The 17,471-nt window shown below is 42.5% G+C and overlaps 1 protein-coding gene across 3 annotated transcripts in view; it reads right to left on the bottom strand.

Moving 5' to 3' along the window:
* adarb1b (adenosine deaminase RNA specific B1b) overlaps window positions 1–17,471 on the bottom strand; it is a 187,878-nt gene that overhangs the window by 130,736 nt on the left and 39,671 nt on the right. Inside the window, exon 1 of one of the 3 annotated variants that reach the window (XM_045704426.1) lies at window positions 12,226–12,244. The exons of the other annotated variants lie outside the window; for them this stretch is intronic. The gene's annotated coding sequence lies outside the window, so the exon portion shown is untranslated. Of the gene's footprint in view, window positions 1–12,225; window positions 12,245–17,471 lie in introns of those variants that run through there. 3 annotated transcript variants of the gene reach the window in all.

Raw genomic sequence — 17,471 nt, forward strand, 5'->3', positions numbered from 1 at the left:
CTCAATCCCAATACACCACCCCCTCCCACCCACTCTTAGCCCTCCCCTCCATTTTGCGCAATCCCGCGAGCCCCAACAAGGCTTTGTCAGAGTGGTATTCTAATTTAACTTTGAGAGAAGCGTAGTGCCTTTTCAGCCCCCTAGTTGGCCCTCCAAACGAAGCGAATCGAGGTGAAGACTTTCTATCGAGTGGTTCTCAAAAGTTGGACAGTTGCTTCAGGGAAGATGGCTGACAAAAATAATAAAATGGAAGTAAACGTAAGTAATTATAACTATGAATATTTATTGTCAAAGTTAATTTACAAAAATAGCTATTTAACAAGCTTTTTGACTAGCTAACATTATTCAGCTAAAGAGAAGATGAGATAACGGTAGAGTAGAACAAGTCAATGAGAGGGTGGCTCAGAAAAAAGAGGAGAGAAAGATATGTGATGGAGACATGGGGAAATGGGAAAAGAGGCGAGGGAGAGAGAGATCAGTCGGAACACAGTTGGCCACTGCAGAGTATAACAGTGCTTGTGTAATTTATTCAACTTGTCCCACCAATCAGAACCTATTTCCTACCGGGGACGAAGGCTGCTGCAGCACAGCTCTAGTGGATGTGGCCGGGGGAGAGAGAGTCCTTGACAACACAAGCAAATGAGAGAGAGAGAGAGAGAGAGAGAGTCCTTGACAACACAAGCAAATGTGAGAGAGATGGGGAAAAGAGAGCAGGAGCGAGGAAGAGAGAGAGAGCGAGAAAGAGAGAGAGATGGGGAAAAGAGAGCAGGAGCGAGGAAGAGAGAGATGGGGAAAAGAGAGCAGGAGCGAGGAAGAGAGAGAGAGAGAGAAAGAGAGAGAGATGGGGAAAAGAGAGCAGGAGCGAGGAAGAGAGAGATGGGGAAAAGAGAGCAGGAGCGAGGAAGAGAGAGAGAGAGAGAGAGCACGCAATGGAGAGCAAGGATTAGAGATCCAAGGGACAGAGAAATATGACCCTCACAGATGTAACGTCCCAAACTCCCCACACACACATAAAAAACACCCACCCCAGGCTGTTCCTTCCGTCTCGTCAGGATAATGCGCTGTGTGTGTTTGTTATCACGTGTGTGTGTGCCTGCATGCATGTGGTGGGAGAGAAATGAACAGCAGAGCATCAGAGGCTCCGTCTCAGAGAGTGTGTGTCCACTCAGGGAGAGACCATTCCCCAGCAGGGTCAGTGGGAACCAAGCATCACGACATCCACTCACACTCACTGACCTTCTATTCTCTGTGTGTACGTGTGCATTTTTGAGTTGGACTCAATGGTCCATAGATCTGTATAGGGTCCATACAACTCTAAAACGTGCATGCTTGCAGAAATGTTATGGTGTGGATCCAAAGAAAGTAGACATTTGGGTGTCTGTGTGTGGTCACTATGAGGCTTTGAGCATATCGCACGCGAGTGCGATTGTGTCCGTTTTAGTTAGCGTGACTCCGCGTCTTTCTAGGACAACCTTTGTTATTGCTCCATGCACTCGGCTGAGGCAGAACTTGCTTTAAAATACACTTCACTTCAGTTCGCTTCTGTTCAAGCCCTCCAACCCAGTTCCACTTGTTTAACTCAGCCAAACCCATCAATCAAGTTGTCCATCAAATAGTCGAGTACTGTTTAAAAAGCCCCGTCTGCTCCTTTGACCAGGAGCGCTATCTTTTTAAGACGTCAATACGGCCGCATTGATCGCTATAAAAACGTGGAATTAAATATTGATCTACTACCCCTGTTTCTGCAGCATTTTAACAATCCTCAAAATGCCCTTATGGTCGCTTGTCTGTCTGTGGTAAACGTGACCGCTCTAAAAGACTTTCAGGTGGCTGTGGAGGGGACAGTCGTGGTAGCGGTGCTTTGTGACTAGACACAGACCTCTTAAAGACCTCTCGCTGTTAACTCATCATATAGTAGAAAATAAGGGAAAGCCGCACACTAAGAGCTCAGATGCAAAAATGTAATAACCAACGTTTCGACAGCAAAGCTGTCTTCATCAGGGTATCATCACAAACACTGCGAGATGAGTCATTTATATAGTGTCAAGAAACACACAGGTGTTTGTAATCATGGCCAAGTGTGGCCTAATATCATTGGTTAACTCAAATATTTAAAAAAATGGCATACAAAGAACATACAAAAAGACAAACAAATGGATAGCATACGATCATAGCATTTGTAGTCTAAAATGTATCTAACAAACTATTACAACGGCAAAAGACGATGGCTGAGATGCAGGATAAGTTCAAGGAGAGGGGGTACAACAAGGATCAGATTAATATTGCCATTGAGAAAATTCAAAACAAAACGAGACATGACCTTTTTCAAGGTCAGTCTCGCAAAAAGACGCATTCTTGCGTTCTCACTACCCACTATTCAAAGTGCTCTGAACAAATTAAAGGAATCGTTCACAAACATTGGCACATTCTGAAATATGATGATAGTCTCGGTAATGTGTTTTCTGACCTTCCCCTGGTCGTATTCTCGCGGGGCAGAAATCTCAGAGACCAATTGGTACACTCTGATTTACCACCCCAAGATATTCCTGAACAACGTCTATTTGCGCCCATACTGGATGGAAATTACAAGTGTAATGGCTGTGCTCAATGCAATGGCACTTATAAATGTAGATCCTTCAAACACCCCCAAACAGGGAAATCTATCCCAATTAAAGGTGTTATTACGTGTTCCACTAAGGCAGTTATTTATCTTATAACTTGTCCTTGTGGTAAAAATTATGTGGGTAAAACAAAGCGTGAATTAAAAGTACGTATCTCAGAGCATCGTAGCACCATTAGGTGCAAAAACTTGACTTACCCAGTTGCGGCCCACTTTTTGGAAGCAAACCATTCAATTTTGTCTCTGCGTTATATTGGCATCGAACATCACCCTTCCGAGGGGAGGGGGTGACCTAGATAATTTATTGTTAAAACGAGAGGCTGCCTGGATCTTTTATTTAAAGACCCTTGCTCCCTTCGGTCTCAACATAGACTTTGATCTGAAGCCATTCTTGTGATTATTGTGATTTTGCCATTGTAATTGTTTGTTAGATACATTTTAGACTACAAATGCTATGATCGTATGCTATCCATTTGTTTGTCTTTTTGTATGTTCTTTGTATGCCATTTTTTTTATATATTTGAGTTAACCAATGATATTAGGCCACACTTGGCCATGATTACAAACACCTGTGTGTCTCTTGACACTATATAAATGACTCATCTCGCAGTGTTTGTGATGATACCCTGATGAAGACAGCTTCGCTGTCGAAACGTTGGTTATTACATTTTTGCATCTGAGCTCTTAGAGTGTGCGGCTTTCCCTTATTTTCTAGTTTTCTACTCCGCTAGCCAGCACCTCGCCTTTATAGGTGTGCGTTTCTTTTTTTCTAGATAACTCATCATATAGTAAATACTATTTACTAAATAAGTATGTGAGGTTTTTGCAAAGTCGCCTAGAATAATGGTTTTTCAATATAACACTGGTCCTGGAGAGCTAGGACAAGGGCTGCAGGTTTTTGGGGGCATAGAAAAGGCACGAAGCAGAAAAAGGGCAAGCATGAGTGACCAAGAGAGGAGAGGAGATAAGAGAGAAGAAATATTGTACTGGAATACCTTAAGATAGATATATCTGCATATGTGTATGCGAGCATGTGTGTAGACAGGGAAATTCTTCCCTCAAAGCGAGTGTAATGCGGTGGCTGACCATTCCTGAGGCGTCAGCATTTTCTCCCCTCTCTCTTCTTCATTTGACGGACTCCCTCTTAATCTTCCCCAGGCCGTCTACCTCCTCCCTCGCTCATGAAAGAAGGAAGGCAGCAGAGAGGACAAACTCCATTCATCCACATCCATTCATCCAGTTGGAGGAGAAAGAATCCCCTGTCTGGTGCTCTCTATCAAAGCCTATCACAGTGCAGTGTGTATTCTTCACTAGTTGATATGCAGCATTGACGTCAGAATATAAAGGGAACATGGTACAGTACAATAACCAGGCAGACATGAGGTAATAGTCCAGCTACACTCCAAGCCATTCGGAAGGTGAATTCAAATTAGATTTGAGTAGAGGGGATCTTCACGTGAATGTTGGTGATTCCATTTCAATGAACGTATTCAACTGTCAGTGATCAAGTGATGAACAGGGTTTATGTGTCTGTATTTCTGTTCCCAATTCATTAACCCTCAAAACCTAATATGTCAAGTGATTCTTATAAACACATTCACTCTCTCATACAAACAAAGGCACTGTAAAGACTATTTGATCCAAATTAAATCCTAAAATGAACTTTGAAAACAGGGAATTTGCTTTGAATTGACCCCAACCCTGTTGCAATTTTAAAACCGAGGCTTTGCAAATATCAGAATAACTAAAATAACTGAGAAGAAATATTGGTCAATATGGAATATTTCAGAAGGGAAAACATACGTTTGACCCCCACTTGGTACTCTGTTCGTTCAAAAAACCATTCGGGCCAAGTTGACTTTTCACAATTTGCAATAAATCCATTTCAATTGATAGTGTGTACGTCACATACTGTACATAGAGTAAGCCTGTAGTGTGCGTGTATACACTTCACTAGCAAACAAATCTTGCATGGAGATTAAAGGGCGGCTCCTCACAGCTCTGACCTAGAATGATTAGCAATGGCTTAAGCAGATTTTTTATCACGTGTGACTGATCAAAACAGTATTGTGTCAAGAGGAAACCAGGTCTCCTTTTAAGACAGAGAGAGAGAGCGAGAGAATGAGACCCGAGCATAGCAAACCCCTCTGACCATGGAGCATACCATAGCCAAAGAGCGTGGGAGCAAAATAATAACAAAAGAGGCTACCCCTTGCCAAGTACCTTCTCCACGGAGTTGAGCGCAGATTTTTTTTTTTTTAAATGAACCAACGACTCCTTCGAGTTGTTATGCGTTGATATTTTTAAAAAAAATCTAAATTCTTAAACCTACCAGGATTTCTGTTAGCAGGTAATTTTAGGCTCAATAAATCAATAAAAATGAAGTTGTCTAATCCATATAATAGACCTAAGAAAAGGGGAGACAAATACAATATGGCACCCATCTCACCTGGAGGTGGGAATGATTGTCCAAAACCAACAAAAAGTGGCACTGACCCAATGATGAAAACAGTGAATATGCACAATCATATGGACGATGTTCTCCGGCTGGTACCAATAAGATAGCCTACTTTTCATCATCTTCTCTTTACAACAATAGCCATTCATTTTCCAAACTGTTTCCCCGCGATTGTATTTTTAAATATTGCGATATGCCTGGCTGGGTCTCTCTGCTTTTCACTGACAATCACAACTCAACAATCATCTATTTGGTATTTGCCGTTCGCTCTGCCCAAATTGTCAGCCCTTCCGACTGTAGGCTATTTGATTTAAATCAAACATTTTTTTTTTTTTTTAAAGAGCTAATGATCCTCTGTGGCCAAATCATGCTTTCTGGTGTAGTAGCCTATTTTGAATGATTTTATTTATTTCTGTATAGATGGGAGTAAGTTAATTATGCTATATTATTTTGGCAATTTAATTCAATTAACTTTGGGGAAAGCTTAGCTTCCGCTAGCCTTATGGACGCGCCGCCTACGTACTCTAACAATCTTCAAATTGCTCATTGGAATTTGTTGCATCCGAGTTGCATGTTCTGTTAAAATGAATTACCATAATGAAAATGTGATATTCTGAGCACCGTGGGTGGGCGCCCTAATCAGGTTACACACCCAATGCATATGGCTCCGGTAAATTTCTTAAAATGTCCGGTGAATTAAAATAGAAACTCTGCCGTGTAACTGTGTTTGTCCTCTGATGTTTAGCAATTTATTTTGTTTGCTGAAATCCATACTGTTTAATAAAATGTTAAACAAATACAACCACGGACTGTTTCCTTGTTGAGATTCAATTTTGCACATGCGCATTGACTTGCCGTCTTAGAGCAACAGCAATGGGGGAACAGTCGGTGGTTGTATTTGATTTAATGTTTAACTTAAAAGTATTGATTTCAGAAAAAAAAGAAAGGCACGCAACAACAGAGGACAAACAGATACATAGTAAGGGTTTAAGAGTTTACACTTTTGAAGTATCGACGCATAGTAACTCAAAGGAGTCAGAAGTTATTTTAAAACACTTTAGTCTGCGCTCAGAGGTACTTGGCAATGCTACCCCATCCATCCTTCCATAGAGCATTATAAAAATGCGCCACAGTGCTAAAGTGTTGTCATTTCCGCCCGGCAACAGTCTCTCTGGAGAAAGGCGTGGTTTGAGGCCATGTTGGTGCGACACATGGAGGACGAATCAATCTGAATTAAGATTCAAACGAGTGGGGAGAGCCCAGAGTTTGAACAAATAGATCATTAAATCAATTATTATCAATTATCAAACCTGCGGAGACGCGAAGCCAGCAGCCAACATTCCCAATTGAAAAATGTTTGCCTTAGAGCTATACATACATAACATAGGATAATACACCCCCCTCCTGTGTACAACCATGGAAAAAATTGCTTGGAATTAGAACAAGTGCCTTGGAGGGCCTCTGGAATACACAGACATCTAGATTTTGCTATCCTTCTCTCCTGGTATGTGGATGTCTATTTGACCTTGAAAAGGATATGCTCCTTAGGCATTCTTTTCAGGCAAAGATACATTTGCTGGATTGTATTAAATCGCAGCATGAGTAGAACTGATATGAACAACATGCATATCCAAGAATGGCACTCGTAATGGACTGAATGGAAAATGTATCTCTATATAACATAAAAGCACAACTGGGTTCACAAGGGACATTCTTAAACCGCTCCTTTGTAAGGCTTGTGTGTAAGCTCACCCACCATGGCAAACATTGAAAACCTTCCAAGTCGCTCGCTCATAAATATTTCAAGATTTCATAATGGGGGGGGTAAAGCAAATTACACCCACAGAGGCAGGCCTGTGACTGAATAATACATGTCAGTGCGTCACGAAAACATAATTTCCTGCAATTTTAGGAATACCAAGGTCGAAATGAGAAATGTGTTGTGAAAAAAAAATAGGGCAGGAAGATGTGCCAGTTACTGGCTCTTCTCCCTGGCTACAGCCACATTGTCCTGGTTCACTGAGCATGAGGAGAAGTTGTCTTTCAAGTCCCACATCAGCGAGAGAGAAGGTTCCATCAAAGTTGTGTCTCCACCCCCCCCCAAAAAAACCTCCATTATGATAGGGGTGGGGGACACCGCTATCCTGATAGCCCCCGCCCAAGTGCAATGTGAAGGCGACTGGAGAAGTGAGAGGCGGCTGACAGCTAACGCACAAAGTCTTGCCCACACTGTCACACGCACAACCCCTTGGCTGTCACAGTGCTGACCACTGTGGTACTGTGCCACCAGCCCTATGGTCGTCAGTACAATATCAGAACAAAAAAGAGCATCACCTTTCACATCTCATTGCATGAACTAATGTGAAGCTAGTTTCAGGGTATATGGGAGATACTAGAACATGCCTCTATAAAAGTCAAGGTCAAAAGGATAAAGGTTGGTGGGGGGGTGTAACACGAGGTCTATGTCCACATGAGTAAGCGTCAACCCAGAGCAGAAGATTAAACAGAGACAATAACACTTTTCAAGTTACTGTGGGGATGGAAATAAACTTCTCTCCAATCAGAAGCTTGAAGGATGCGGCGGCCCACTTATCTGGCCCATTCTGCAGCATGAGTGTCAAACACGAAGAAGTGTCACACTCTGTGACGATGGGAGACAAATAACTGCTACAGAGCCATCAATCAAAGGATGATGTATTACTCGTCGTCACACACACACACACACACCATGAGTCTCAGCTCACTGGGTCGCTAACTAGCCGCTAAGCCACTTCATCTCTGCCCCAAAGTCATCAAACGCTAGCAAAACTGTGCTGTGTGTCTTCATTGTATGTGGTTGACTAACAACACGAAATGGACAGGAAAGTACCAGGCCTCAGACCAAAAGTAATTACTACTTCATCAAACATATATTTACAATGTTTGACTTACTGCAGACAAATGAATATATGTTTTCCAAATTTGTGTACTAATTGGACAACAAAACGTTAAGCCTACTTTACCATAATGATTAGAGAGATTTAATCGGATGATTAGAGTGACTATGATGATTAGAGTGACAACGATGATGACAATGACTATGATGATTAGAATTACTGATGCTTAGAGTGACTATGATGATTAGAGTGACAACGATGATGACAATGACTATGATGATTAGAATTACTGATGATTAGAGTGACTATGATGATTAGAATGACTATGATGATTAGAATGACTGATGATTAAAGTGACAACGATGATTAGAATGACTGATGATTAAAGTGACAACGATGATGACCATGACTATGATGATTAGAGTGACTATGATGATTAGAATGACTATGATGATTAGAGTGACTATGATGATTAGAGTGACTATGATGATTAGAATTACTGATGATTAGAGTGACTATTATGATTACAGTGACTATGATTAGAGTGACAACGATGATGACAATGACTATGATGATTAGTGACTATGATGATTAGAGTGACTATGATGATTAGAATTACTGATGATTAGAGTGACAATGATGATTAGAGTGACTATCATGATTAGAATGACTATGATGATTAGAATTACTGATGATTAGAGTGACTATGATGATTAGAGTGACTATGATGATTAGTGTGACTATGATGATTAGAGTGACTATGATGATTAGAATGACTATGATGATTAGAATGACTACGATAATTAGAATGACTATGATTAGAGTGACAACGATGATGACAATGACTATGATGATTAGAATTACTGATGATTAGAGTGACTATGATGATTAGTGACCATAATGATTAGAGTGGCCATGATGATTAGAGTGACTACATTATGCAACAAAGAATCATGATGAATCGCCTTGTCAAGCAACAAGCCTGGGACTTCATCGTAATTGTGTGAAGTCATCATTCGGAACTTTCAAAAGCCTTTACACAGTAAAAGTGGGAGCAGGATGACTCGGTACAGCCGGTGAGCCAAGTTGAGAGATACAGTACATGGTCTGAAGCATTGAAAGGACGTCAACCTTGCATCTCAGGAGTCATACTCTGTGTGAGGCCTCCTTTCCCTTGACTCCTCAGCCAATGGGGTAATGCAATTAAGCAATGGACAAATAGATGACAAATGTTTGAGATGGAAAAACAGAAGTCATCTTAATTCCGGCACGCCATCTCCAGTCAGCGAGAAACCCCTAAAGGTTGATGACACTCATCACTTTGATGATCCTGGGATTGTTATTTAAAGCGAAAACCCCTCTACACCACATGTCAGACCCGGGTGAAGTGAACCGCAAAAGACACCAAGCCTGGGTGGCACTGCCAAGCGTTCAGGCTCTGACAGTCAGGTGCGATTTAGGGAGGGAGTTGGGTGCATCTGGGGCTTCCATTTTAAGTCAGCCAAATATCTATGAGGGGGAACACAAAAAATCCAACAAAACGTGGGATCTTTTTGGTTTGCCCACAACATAAAAGCACACATAGGCTTTTCTGGCTGATAGTCAGCTTGTTGGACCTCAGCAGTGATGGGGGAAGAAAAAGAGGGAGAATCACAAGTATGGTACCCTTCTTGCATTTGGGCCCGCATTCAGCTTCTGATCAGAGAAGATCTGCCAAGACACATCAGATTCATTTGACGTCTGCGCTAGAGTGCCCCCCCATGATAGGCATGATGTGCAATGAATAGATAGTTTTTTAAGGTCGGAATGTGAAATTAATATGGTTGAATTTTAAAGTTAGGGAAAAGTGCAGTGAATAGTACCACTTTTTAGGATGTCAATATAAATGAATATACTTAATGTTGTTTGCAATTTTGTCTTGCCTTTTAATCTTTATATGTGTTATTGTTTTTACCATCGAGGACCACTTTGGAAACAAGTGTTTTAATTAATATTTATAAGTGATATCCTCTGGGTCCACATTGTACATTTTGTTGTATATGTCTGTTACCCCAAATAAATTCAATTAAATTCAATTGCTCTAATGTTTGTGGGGGGAAGCACAAATCACTTAAATAAAAAAAAAGATTATACACAACATTTTAAGCCAAAAGCCATAGCTAATTAGATTTGAGCTCTCCGTGGTTACAGGGAAAGCAAAGCAGGGAGAGTGAAGCAACAGAAACATCCAGTCATCGGGTGGAGTAGCTTTAATATACACTGTAAGCTGCTCTGTATAACATAATATGCTAAATTGTGTTCAAAATGTTAGTATTACTGGAATGCATATAATGTTGTATTGTAACGTTCAGTTATGCCATGTAAAAGTATAATGATGCACTTAGTCTTGTTTTTAAGGCGACTATACAGCACAGGGAAACATAGTATAATATGAAACAGGCTAAATGATAAACTATGGTACAAAAAACATAGATCCCTAGCTTTCAGGCTATATAAAATATTGCTGTTAGGCTATGTACTATGATACTTTTAGAGCTGTGGGGTGTAGGCCATGTAATGCAGTCGGAGGCTGTGGAGTTGCTGCCGCAGGTTGTCCTCGAGAAGAGCAGGGCTCAGCCGACCTGACACCGTCTCATGCTCTCCGTCCGGGCACCCATTTCTCATGATCAGCGTGGGCATCACAAACAGGTCAGATGCTCTGCATAACCGAACGGAGACCTCCGTTATAAGAATGTATCTCTCTCACACACACCCACTTCCAGAGAGGCATTCAAACCTACTACAGAGGTCCTGTTTACACTCACCATGAGGGTTATTCAAACCAAGCTCAACGATCAAACAGGCAACTGGCAGCGCTGTATTCACAACTACATAATAGTCCAAGTACAGCTGTAAATTGCCATTGATCTGTGAGTAAGCAGATCTGTGGAGTGTCCTGAGGCCCAGCGTGGTGAGGCCCAGCGTGGTGAGGCCCAGCGTGGTGAGGCCCAGCGTGGTGAGCTTGGCTGTGTGTGGCACATAAAGATGCCTGCTGCTGGTTTCCGACAGGGAGAGTGCTTCCTCGTGAACAGCAGGTGTTGCTGGTTGGATTCACAGTTCGCTGGTAAAGTAACCTCTAGAGTTCCCTTTTTAACCCTCCAACATCCAGACATTTTAAATACATGCATACAGCTGGATTTAAAATCGGTGCATATGTAATATACTTCCAAAGTATATTTTTTTTAATAAACCACCATAGTTTCACTGGGTTTTAGCCAGGACCTTAAGAAGGGGCAATGTAAGAAGAAAAAAAAGAGAGATAAGATCTGTAAGCAGTGTACACTGAAGTGAGCCCTGCGTCGGGCATCAGGATCTCAGTTTAAGCCTGGCTAATGGCCCAAACAGCCTGAGCGATTCACAGCCCGGGACAAAAGGAGAGGATCGGCTTGGACTCCATTCTCTTAAACCAGAGGAAACAAGAGGGGTCAGGGATTACACCAGCTAAATCACTCCGCCGGAGCTACCAACCATAGCCCGGTAACACAGCTTCTGTGCTCATGCCAATTTGATCATAGAGGGAATGGAACGGCAGAGAATCCTCTCAGTGATTACTACGTTCCCTCAGTCAGAGGTTAATTGGAGATTTTGTGTGGGGGAGATGAGATTGGGAGTCTTTTTGGAGTAACACTTGAGCAAATACTGTAATTCTAGTCTACCTGTCAGTGCTAAAATATCCATCACATGCAGTTTGCAATAGTGTGGAAAACTCTATAAGTGACTCAGGATGGCTTTGGTTGTGAAGTGTGACCCTTCAGTTGGTAACTGTCTGTTTGCCCTCCTCTGCGGGCATGTTAGGGTTCGTGGGATTCTGTGGTGCCAGCTGTGCCTGTGGTACGCCCGCTTCCAGTCTCTCAGAGTAGCAGTTGTCAAGGCTGATGTACATAGTCAGCAGCAGACTACCCAAACAGTTCTCGTGTGTACACACACAAATACACAGACAAACACACTAGGCGTTCATATGACACCAGGGAGAACTTGTTTAACTATGAGCACTTTTGCCGCATGTTTGTCTCCGGTTCACAGCTTGGAACTAACACACCATCCCTTTATTTGCCCACCACAGCGAGCACTGAATTATTACTGCGTAGCTAGTGCCACGGTAAGAAGCCTTGCCTCTCGACACTGCTGCAGAGTAGAGGCAGCAAGTACGCTGCTGTTCACCCAGAGAAAAGAGATGCAGTCTACCTGTGTGGAAAAAGAGAATGATTTATCAAAGCAATGGACCTTCTCACCTGCTGGTTGGCTGATCCAGTCCAGGATTGACCTAGTCCACGCCCATGAGAGAGAGAATCCTCTTTTCCCTCGCCGTTCTATACAACACTTCACTAATTGTTGACTGACATGTTGCATATTTGCTTTTGGCATCCTCTCGAAGGACACAAAAAGATATATGAAAAGACGCTAGCCAGTTAATCATAAACAAACTTGCGTAGGTCTGGAGAGCTGTGATAGCGTGGGTGGGCTAGCAAGTGTGAGAGGAGAGTTCCATGGTGAGGAGGAGGGATGGCGAGTGGGAGAAAAGGAGAGAGCTAGCGCTCGGCTTTAGCAGAGCATCAGCACTGCGCATCTGTCATCAAGATCAAGAGGTTCATATTTTTACCTCGCGAGGCCTTTTGTGCTGCCTTCTCCCTGGTCTCTGCAAAGAAAATCAAACATCCCATGCTCTCCCTCCTCCATCATCTCAAAACGTTTGTTTGGTACGAGATTAAAACAAGGTGTATAGGGCTAAACCTGAAGAGTTAACGATTTAACGGGTCAACTTCTGTGGATGTGATTTGGATATCTGTACAGTCCCGCATCAATCACAACAATCCTAGCTCAATCAATATGGCGTGTAGAAAAAGGGTACAGTATCCACATTCATCTTTGGGTTTATCCCCTCGTGCAGCAATTAAGAAGCTACAGAGCCGTTGATAGTTTCGCTTTCTGTTCCGCCAAGTCCTCCAGAGGACACTTCTCTTCTCCTTAAACAAAGTGCCGTTGTGTTTCCAGCGTGCTCACACATGCCCCTGTCCAATTAAATCACCATCAGCTGGCCCATGTTCCCATATAATTGACAGTGTCTAAACCTACGGGCCAATGGCAAGAGCGCAGTATCACTCAGTCAGTTTCACAGTAAATGGATGCTCTCCAAGCTCATCACTAAACAAAATAAGGTTTTAAACAAAAGAGGGTCCTTGGATCAATGGGAAATCCCCCCCAAAATGGAGTGTTTGTTGATGCATTGGTGTTCTTCCCCTTGTTGTGTTGACCTTCCCTTGACCTCAAACTAAGTCAAGTGGAGGACACGTGGAGAAAGCACTTCAAGCCTGAGGTAAAGGTCATTCCTCGAAGGACCCATTCTGCATTTACATTTACTGTAAACTCCTGGTCATCAAATACAGATTACAGTGTTTTCCACTAGCACCGGCTTTCAGCTATACCGCCGATTAGAGTCATTTTCAACCAGGTTCTTTTTCCACTTAAAGGAGAAGTTTACCCAAAATCCAAAAACTCCCAAGTGATTCCATACATTGAAACTAGTTCAATGGAGTTTGCCCTCTCCCCCTTTCTTTCTCTCTCTGTAGTGCTGTACTGAAACAGCTGCAAAAACGGGTCACGTGACTAGTGACGTTGCTAGACGCAAGCCTCGCTCTGCTCCGTTGTCAGTGAATTCATGATTCAGAAATCCGTGAATTGTGTTTTATTGAAAGCGCACGGCGAATGACACATTTTTGACAAAAGTACTATTGGTTTTCACACAGCACACGCAAACTACGTAGAGCAAAATGAAGCACCCATCAATGTACTCGCTGATCTTTTTTATTTTAGGGAAAATGATTTACAAAAGTAAACCTTCAATAGTGAACATACTACCAATATGCTGGCTACTGTTGATAGTCTGCAAAAAGAAAGCTACAAAAAGACACCTAGCATTGCTTGCCTAACATAGCCATGTTGATATCTTTTTTGAAACTTTTGTCTTAAAGGGGCAGCGTCCTATTTTTAAATCTTCTCAAAATTACATACTTTAGAAATAAAAATGAATGCAATTAATACAATGCAATTCTAAAGAATAAATTATATTACGCAGCTTTTTAATACATATCATCATAACCAAATGTAGCCTATTGATAGCTAAATATAGAGAGAAAGCATGCCAACCTATAGGCCCTGAATTATTTTTGTATTTTTATTTAACTAGTCAAGTCAGTTAAGAAAAAAATATTATTTACAATGACAGCCTAGGAACGGTGGGTTGTTCAGGGGCAGAACAACAGATTTTGACCTTGTCAGCTCAAGGATTCGATCTAGCAACCTTTCAGTTACTGGCCCAACACTCTAACCACTAGGCTACCTGTAGCTTGAATGACCCCAATGCGTTTAAGAACTACACCATGTCCGGGCCAGTAGGAAAAACCTTTTACATTGGCCCCTGGCGTGTTTCATATGCAGCCACGGAGTAGTGGAGCATAGGCTATTTTCTCCACTTTGATTGACGAACAGTAAGCTTGATGGGTTTATAAAAAGTGTTGAACTGACTGAACAAAGTCGATCTCTTGTATCCTTTCCATTCATAAATCATACAGCGTAGTTATATGTCCATGGTACCGCATCGGGACAGGTAAACTAAAGATCTCTTTTGTATTTTTAGGACTTGCGAGACAGTGACTTTAAAGTGAGTGACTCGTCAGTAGCCTACCGAATCGTATTGGTAAGAGAGCCGTTAATTTGGCTTCCTAAATTCAATGAATCCTCCTTACAGCAGGAACAATAGGTAGGCCAAAAAATGTCCAAAATATGATCAAAGAAAACAGATTGAATATGTCAAGTAGAGAAACATTCATCCAGAGTCACAGTGAGAGCAGTACGTCAAATCTCTCTCTCCACTCGGTGCCAATTTAATGTCATTGTGGCTCTTGGCCTTTTCCGAGGACAGGGAGCGGGACGACACACACACAGCCACACACACACAGCCATCAGATGAGACACACACTCAGCCATCGGGGCGAGGTCTGAGTTTACAAGTGTGCGCGCTCAGCCATTGTGCATCAGCCAGACGACTTTAAAGGAGAAAGAATTTCATAAGCAAGGTCATGGAATGAATGGACTAACTGTAAGTCGCTCTGCTAAATGACTACAACGTAAAATGGAAATGGAACGGGAGAGAAAGAATGTAAATGGAACGGGAGAAAAAGACAGATGGGTGGAATTTGAAAAATGGCAGAGAGAGAAATAAAAAACGGACCGCAAGAAAAAGTGTGAAAGCAGATAAACAACAGAGGCGTGTAGAGTGTCCCCCCCCCCCCCCCCCCTCTGCTCGCCGTGTCTTGTTTACGTTTCAATTACTAGCACTGACCTCCAGGACGTGTCCCTCTCTCTACCCTGCATCCAGATGTTGTTCAGATAATTAAAGTCGGCCCCTATTGTCTGCAGAGGTCACTCAGATAACATCTGCGCCGAGTGCAGCAGCGGCTAAAACAGACAGCTCGAGTCTCTGCGGTGGAACCTGGAGTGTGTGCGCGAACAGACAGACACACAGGCAAACACACAAAAGGACATGCACACACTTTGTAGAGTGCAAAGGAGAGCAAAAATACACCAACACACTCAATCTCACATGTAAGCACATACTTCCAAACACAGTTATTGTAAACAAACTCACTGAGTCCATAAAATGACTGTTTCTTTCAGACTCATATGCATCAAGATGAGCATTAGTCCTGACCACGAGAGAGCCCCAGTATGTATTCAGATATCCCTACTGATGCTACTGTATACGACCACAGTCTACTGCATGAGCAGCCTGATGGCATGCCAGTGACATCAAACAGGCTAAAAACACCTCCTTCAGGAGGACAACATGTAGCTTCCTATAAATAAAAGAGCTAGTCTAAGCGGGACATGCTTTGACGGGAAGTCCGCATCCTAACAATGAACCCACGGATGAAAGATTGACTACAAGTCAAATCGTCATCAAAATGAACGACCCCAAGTCCATTGTGGTGGATATGTTCACATATTTCAGTCTCTTCATTGTGTGTATTTTGTTGAAATTAAGCCTAGGGAGGCAGATTATGTATAAAGAAACACAGTGTGGGTCTGAAGCTGCATCGTTAGCCTAGCAACGAGCGTAGCTCTCGCTGCGCTGCGACAGTGAATCCTAAGAAGAGCCGTTTGGCTTGCTAATCCCAAACAAACAGCTAACTGTTAACGAAACTGCGGCGCCCTGTCAGTCAAACCCCAGGCAAAGCATGCGGGTTATCCTGCCATTTAAAGGCAATCACGGCATACCCTTTACATTGAGGCTTGTGGTCTGTGTGTGTGTGTGTGTGTGTGAAGGTCAATACAGAAGCCTAGCCTCGCTGTCTTCACCAACACTCCCCAATGCCCTTTCTGTTCGATTGTGACAACATCTATCTGGGCCATCAAGTTCTGTCTGATGGGGGAGAGCAGTGTCACCTCACCCCATTAAAAGATAATCATCTCGTTAAGTGCCTTTTGTCTGATGTGGTTTGTATTCCAATACAAAAGGCCTAAAAACATTTGCGCGGTACGTTGTCCATTGCCTTGACAGAGAGATTAGAAGTGAAAGAGTGGCTAATATATCTCTGTTCAACTGCCCTCGTCGACATCTGTAACTGACGAGGAGGAACCTGATGGAAGCAGAGTTTGTATCTGGTGATGTCCAGTGGCAGGTTTTCCTTTCACCCCTTTGCTGTAATTCAGATAGGGTTTCATTTAATTGTGATAAAACTGCATAATGTTAAAATCGTATTACCAACCGTATTGCACTTAGTATATTGTACTGTAATGTAGAACTACATTATGTTGTGTGAATAGTAGCCTACATGAAGGATATGTAATTGTGTTCTTGTGACGACGCCTTCTAAATTGTCCTCGCGGGGATTTAATATAGTGGTATTGTACTGTATTCAACAAACATCGCTGGGTAAAACAAATGCAGACACCGTACTTCCCCAGGGAGAAAAAAAATGGAGTGAACTGCGTTCCACATACACATTATTGCCTAGACTGGGAAACTCAGCTCCTTAATTAAAAAGGCCCTAATAGAATGGCCAGCACTGCGGATCGCACATTACAAAGTGAGAGATCAGTGAAAGGTGCTAAAAATGAATGTATGCCTCCAGTACCACAGTCTTAACTTAGGCACAGCTTTCATTGCCACTAGGTCTGTGACAAAGAAACCGTTGTCTAGAGAGTCAAGTTCAGAGGCCCTGGTGGTGGACATGGAGAGGGGTGAGGGGGGCACTGGTCTGGTCTCCATGGAAGTGGCGCCATGAGCGAAAGCTGTAAGTTAGAGGAAGAAGGTGTGAGGATGTATGAGAGACAGGGGGAAGGAGATGAAGGTGACACCACAGGCTTTTGGGTTGATTAGGTCAGCACGGTCCATGTCTAGAGTAAAACCTTCATATGGCGCAGTTCTTTTGACCAAAGACGAATGTTTTTATTGTTCTGTACAAAGGTAGCGTACTAT

The sequence above is a fragment of the Salmo salar genome, chromosome ssa21, assembly GCF_905237065.1.
Source record: "Salmo salar chromosome ssa21, Ssal_v3.1, whole genome shotgun sequence".
NCBI classification, from domain to species: Eukaryota; Metazoa; Chordata; class Actinopteri; order Salmoniformes; family Salmonidae; genus Salmo; species Salmo salar.